This window comes from Aplidium turbinatum, chromosome 5, assembly GCF_918807975.1.
Source record: "Aplidium turbinatum chromosome 5, kaAplTurb1.1, whole genome shotgun sequence".
NCBI classification, from domain to species: Eukaryota; Metazoa; Chordata; class Ascidiacea; order Aplousobranchia; family Polyclinidae; genus Aplidium; species Aplidium turbinatum.
The window spans coordinates 20,830,646-20,837,165 of NC_137476.1; the positions used below are offsets into that span (position 1 = coordinate 20,830,646).

Here is a 6,520-nt window from a genome sequence, read left to right on the forward strand (position 1 = left end):
TACAGCCTTCCACGAACTTCTGTACTCAAATTTAAACACTGGTTTTATGTACTGTATTGTAGAGGAACGTTCAACTTCAAATTTCTAATTTTTTAATGTTTGCTGAATGTCAAATATGTGTTTTGACGTTTTATTTTTATTTTTCGGTTATTCAAACGGCGTATTTCCATATTTTAACATGAACTCTAACGATTGCAAATGTAGATTGTGCGGGAAGAATTTCAATTGTAAATAAATTTTACATCACAATGCTTAACTGTTCAGTGATAAGTATTTGTCCAAAATACTTTTGACCTCTTACTCTTTTTATCACAAGCAGTGTTACCTGATGAGAAATTTTGACCCCAATTTGCGGAAATTTCATGTTCCTTAGAGACAAGGAACATGTCTCTAAGGAACATGAAATTGTACATGAAAAGTACGGATTTAGGAAAATTTTCAGGTCTTGGCAAAGGGAATCAAGGCCAGTAGAACTGGTGTTTCAGAAGGTGAAAATCTTTTGTTTCAGAAATCAGTTGGTCTGTCTGCACTGTCTAAGTACCAAAGGATCAGTCAACAGTCTCAATACTTTATTAGAAATCGATTTCCTGAGAGGCCATAGCCCCCACATCTTCAGTCTCGTATGAATGAAACACGTTACGGTTCGTGCGAAGAAATTGAAACATACACACTATGACGTAATAAGAATAAAACAAACCCGTGAATGCCACGGGAATGAATAGTAGTGGAGTCAACACTAGTTCAAAAGTAAATAAATAATTGGTAGAAAATAGGCAAATTATTTCACTGCAGGTAAAATCATGGATTGAATATTGATGGTGGCTTTGATCTTGTGAAGCCACCATCAATAGGTTGTTCAAGAAAAGTAACACTGAAACAGTTGGACAGAGACGGTTTATTGCTCAGATCATGAAAATTGGCGAAATGCTTAAGTAAAGCTGCACTGTCATTATTTTTAGAGAGGTCAAATTTATTCCAGATATTACGATGGCCTGTCCAGTGTCCAACGAACAGAAAATTTATTCACAGTTTGGCCGACGTACTGTTCCTTACATACGTTACAAGTTGCTACATAAATACCATAGTTAGGCCTACTTGGTTGCTAACTGCTCTAGGCTGATGCTGAGCTGCGTCAGAGTCTGCCTCGCTTTCTGACCTGGTCTTATTCTGAAACGATCCCTGTTTCATATCTAGAAAGCTAAAACCTCAATTGCTAAGGTAACAGGGATCAGTTGTCAGTAGATGTTACAGCAGTGGTTCCCAACCTTTTTGTCTTGGTGACCCCCTTTAAAAAATTTCGTAGATACCGCGACCCCCACTTATATTCTTTCCTAAATGCAAGTATAGGCTACTATTAACAAATAATACTGTACAACAAAAGACAGCACTAAAAATGTTTTTCTTGCATTTATTGACAAATCAATGCGATGGTTGACCTTGTAGGTCTGCAGCTAACCGTGAAATTTGAAGTTGCGTGCTAGACAGAGCCAGTCTCATGTCGTCTTCCACATCCATTATATTTCTTTTCTTCGTATTCATATGCAGAAGAGCTGAAAACCACTCTCACTTAGATAGCCTACGTCGTAGCGAAGGGCAGTAATACTTGAAAAGCCAGCTTAGAAATCTGTGGGTATGAATCATACATTGATTTTCTGCAGACACTCCTTCTAACTATAAAAACAATATCAAAATCAAATGCACAATGTTTTATTATGGGCGATTTTAATTACAATCTATTAGACCATAACAACTGTCACACTAGTAACTATGTTGATGCAATGTTTGAATTCAGCTTCCATCCATTGATAACTAAACCAACTAGAATTACTTCATCCAGTTCCACAGCTATTGATCACATATGGACAAATGTCTATAATGCCAAAACAAATGCTGGTATAATAGTTGACTGCATTGCTGACCATCTGCCTGTAATACAATGCTCTCAATTAGGTTTAATTCAAGAATTTTCCCACTTCAAAGAGAAAAGGTGCTTTAGTAACACAAACATCTGTAATTTTGTTAAAAGACTATCAGAGTTTAGCACTAAAAATATAATGGAAGAAACTAACACTGATGCAGCTTACAATAGGTTTTTTAACAATTACTCCGAATTATTTAAAAATAGTTTTCCTGTCAAATCAGTAAAACACACGAAAACCCAATGTTGGTATGATGCTGAACTCTGTGAACTTCATAGAAAAAAACAACTTGCATATAAAAAGTACATTAGAAAATCATCTGAAATAAATAAATCCCGGTACAATGCTCTGAGAAACTTTTATGTTTAGATCACTGAAACTCAAAAAGCAAAATCATTTCAAAATTGCTCTGTTAAAACACAAAAATGATCTTAAAAGCACCTGGAGTGTTTTAAATCAGCTATTAGGGAGAAGCAAGTGCAACAAATGGTCCCGTCTGGCTGCTGGAGATAAAATCTTAACTCACAACAAAGATAAAGCTGACTACTTTAATGAATATTTTTCTTCAATAGACCTTTTGCATAACAAACCAACAGAGCGTGACGTTGGAGTCGTGAACGACTAGCCGCTGTTCACAATGCTGTGTGATAGGGTTAGTGGCGTAGTTTGCAGGCGAATAAATTGTTTAACGTTTGCTTGAGCTGTTGTTTTGTGGTCTTTACAGGCGTGTATCAGTGTTTCAGTATAATTTGCCAGAAAATAAAACTCTTTTAAGTTGTAAACTTAGGCTACAGGAGTGTAAACCTTCGACCAGTTCTTTGCTGTATTGGAAGCGGTCTTGCCAGGCAAAGATAGGAAGAATTTCTTGTATTATACAGCTTCAAAAGCTAAGCATGCAAATCAAAATATTGATGCAGAACTTAATGACGAGGCTACTTTCGAAATACCTCAAAATGCTACAGGAGCACTGCATCTACATAGATTAGCGGTGGAAGATTGAATTTTTGCTGGTGTTGAAGCTTCGCCTGGGTTTGTTTTATACAGACTTAAAGCACAAGGTTTGGTATTACGTAGTTCTGCATTCGTACTGTAGCCTACTGTACACCGTATTTTTCATTCATGAATGCACCTCATGTATTTAAGGTTGATTAATTTGAACATATTCCCTCATCGTGATGTTATCATAGCAACCATGAAGCCAGACTTCAAAAAGGACTACCCAAGCACCATGATCATCATCGACTGCACTGAAGTAGGCCTACGTCTCGAAACACTGTCCTCACTTCACCGTCAGTCGCAAACGTACTCGAACTATAAAAGTACGAACACTGCAAAGGCATTAGTCATTAGTGGGAGTTGATCCAAATGGGGGTAATATGTTTGTATTTCAGTTGTACACTGGTAATGTGAGTGACAAAGAAATATATCAGAGGAGTGGATTTTTTCACCTTTTGAAGCAGAAAATAGCTGCTAATGAACTGCACTTCATGATGCTTGCATATTATGTTATGCAGAATGAAAATAAAATGTTGCAAGACAAGGTGCCACTGTCGTGGTCCATAATTCCCGGTCAAAATGCACACGCTTCACAATGGCGTCCTAAATTGCCTTTGCTAGTCTGTTAGCCAACATCCCAAGTAGCAAAGATTGGCGTCTAGCCAGCTCCACGCTAGCGAAGTTATTGGCGACGCGCCAGCGATAATCGCCAGCCAGCCGCCACCGATCTGCTCATCGCATAGCCGGCGTAACGCTGGCGAAATTCGACAATAAAGTCGGCTGTGCGTAAGCGCCTCGATCGCGAAAGTCGCTCAAGTTAGTTAACGGCGCGCTGTCTGTACGCCAACGAATTTCGCTAAACTTACTGGCACGTTTTTGCGGCTGCGCGCGCTGTCGCTGGACTGACGATTGTCGCCCTGCTGAAGCCCTTTTTTTTTCGGCCAGCAGCAGCAGCTGTTGTTTGCGAAATTATCAAAACAAAACACTAAAACTTTTTGAAGCATTTCGTGTATTAATTGTCTTTTTGTGGTTAAAGCGAGACGCAATTCAGGAATATAAAACAACGAAAACAATGAAGATTTTTAATACACTGTCTTACCACAGCTCCATTTTCGTAACACAATGCTAAAAAATGTTTCAGTAATAATGAATGGCGGTTTTTCTGATCATTTGTAATACAAATAACAGAACAATTTACAAGTCCAAGCCATGTGAGAGCAAAGCTAAAGACTATAAACATGAGATTATTTATAAAAGCCCAGCAGCTGTTAAGTGAATTTTGACAGTTTTCGCAAAACAATAATTTTTAAGCAAAAAATTCTATTAAAAAAACCTTTCTTGGTTTTCCAAACTATAATGAGTTTGATTAAAATGTTTGCTTGCAAGATTTACCTTAGGCCTAGGGTAGGGGTAAGTAAAATTTACTCCCGGTTAGAAACCAATTGTGTACTACATACGACAGTATCATAACTATAAGCATATATTGTAGGCTAGGTATTGCAATACGTCAAAATCACAGCACTGGAAGAAAATACACAGCAACATCAAGAACACTACTATTGCTTCCACTGTACTCTATGATGTAATAAAGATTAAAACGTAGCCAGCAGTGAAATTCAGATTAATGAGTTTTTTGTGCTATCTGGCTTTGAGGGTTGCCAGCACGGCAACCACAATTATAGGGAAGGGCCACCTGAACGACGACCATAACGCATTTTCGTTTGCACATCTGTTGTGGCTGTCATGCTGGCAACCTTCAAAGCCAGATAGCACAAAATTCAAACATCCACGTAGGATACATGCAGTATACCAACAATCATGAGTGATTATTGCGTTCCGACATCCATTAGGTAAATATAAAAAAATGGGAACAGGTCGTTTTGACGCCAAAGAGCTTTGGTTCGGGGTAATGTTAGGGATTAGGACTGGCGGCAAAACACCCCTCCGAAACCACGTTTGAATAACAACATTAAAGATATTAATTAATTGATTAATAACATTATACTCGACTTCACCACAAGAATTAATATTAGAGCATAGACGGCACAATAGTGTTTGGCAATAGCTTGTCGGGATAAGATTTTCCCAAATACAACTACTGTACGAAGGAAGCAAACCGAATTAAGAGGCACGCAAAAATAATAATTTGCAGCAAGATGTTAAAAGAGAACACTAAAAGGTCAACAGACAATCAAAAAACAGATAGCGTTCATGTATCGTCCGAATTTTTATCTGCGCCGGAAGTTTTGTTTGCCCGGTTCTTTTTTTTTTCATTTCTGTCACCACCCGCCTTCAAATACCGCTTCACTGCAGATTTTAAAACTTTGTCCGTCGCCTTGGCTTGCCTTCGAATCACATCTGTAATAATACAATATGAGCTCTCTGTGAAAACAATTTCGCTCACAACAACAACTTAATTACACTACTAACTCATTATTAGGGATCGAACCGATGGCAAGTGTCCTTAACCTGCATGAGGACATAAGCGGGGTTCATTACAATTAAATGTACTGTATAAACCCCCCTATGACGTAGCAAGACGGGTAGTAATAAAACAAAATTGTAATTAGGGAACGTTCAAATATTACGTAACGCCTGCGACGGGGGGGGGGGTATGTAAAGCGTTACGTTAGCGTCACATCGGTGGGGGAGAGGGTTTAATATAATTCATCAGTGATAATACTCAGCATTATTGAAATATCTTTTGTGATAAGGTGCTGCTGAAACCAGTGTTTTATCCTGCAACAACAACCACGCATGTGATATTGGGAAGGCATGGCTAAATAGTAGAAACTGATATATTACAGGACGTTGTCACATTTTAACGTTTATATTACAGAAAAATATTCCATTCCTTGATAAATCTTCCAATTTGTCAATCCTCAGTTGATTTGATTTATATTTAACTTCCATTCATAAAAACAAAGAAGCCTGGCATTTTCCACCATCGTACTGTAGTATGCATGGTGTTAGCAATAGCATTGCAGCACTTATTACTGACGGTAGCTCGTAAAACTACTTAAATATACAATTATATAAATACAAACTTACCAAATAACACTTTTTTATTTTCAGATCAAGAAAGGCAGTTTTTTCGTTTTTTCCACTTCAATTAAACTGAGCGGCCAGATCGTCATTTATTAAAAGTCGCATAACTCTCCACACAGTTTCCGTACAGTCATTTCCTCCAACCGTTATTTTCCATCGCTGTTAAATGAACATCCACGCGTTACTCAATAGTCAGTTTAGAACTGAACAAGGTAACAAGCGAAGTCTAGATCGTGAACTCAAACCAAACAACCACACGTTCTATATATTGGTTAATCGTTAGGTTATTCTTTAAAAATCATCATAAATTGGTTTAATAAACATGATTCTATTTTACAAACTAAAGTATTTCTGCACACAAAATGTATGTGGAAGAGTTTAGAGCAAAACAATCAAGTTTTAAAAATTGAAACTGAGCAGTTGAATAATTAAAAGCCCAGACAGCAAAATCTGTCATTTTTACATTGGTTCAATGTCCGCAGACGTCACATCAATGTAAAAATGACGAGTTTTGCTGTCTGGGAGGTTCTAATCTTTTTTGAGTATGATTTACTGTA

At 37.6% G+C, this 6,520-nt stretch overlaps 1 long non-coding RNA gene across 1 annotated transcript; it reads right to left on the reverse strand.

The window, feature by feature from the left end:
- Positions 1–5,123: 5,123 nt before the first annotated feature.
- On the reverse strand, positions 5,124–6,085 carry LOC145769933 (uncharacterized). Its single transcript, XR_014289115.1, has 2 exons — positions 5,967–6,085; positions 5,124–5,273 (listed from the first exon to the last, which is right to left on the reverse strand). It is a non-coding gene; the product is annotated as an uncharacterized LOC145769933 (long non-coding RNA).
- Positions 6,086–6,520: the final 435 nt, after the last annotated feature.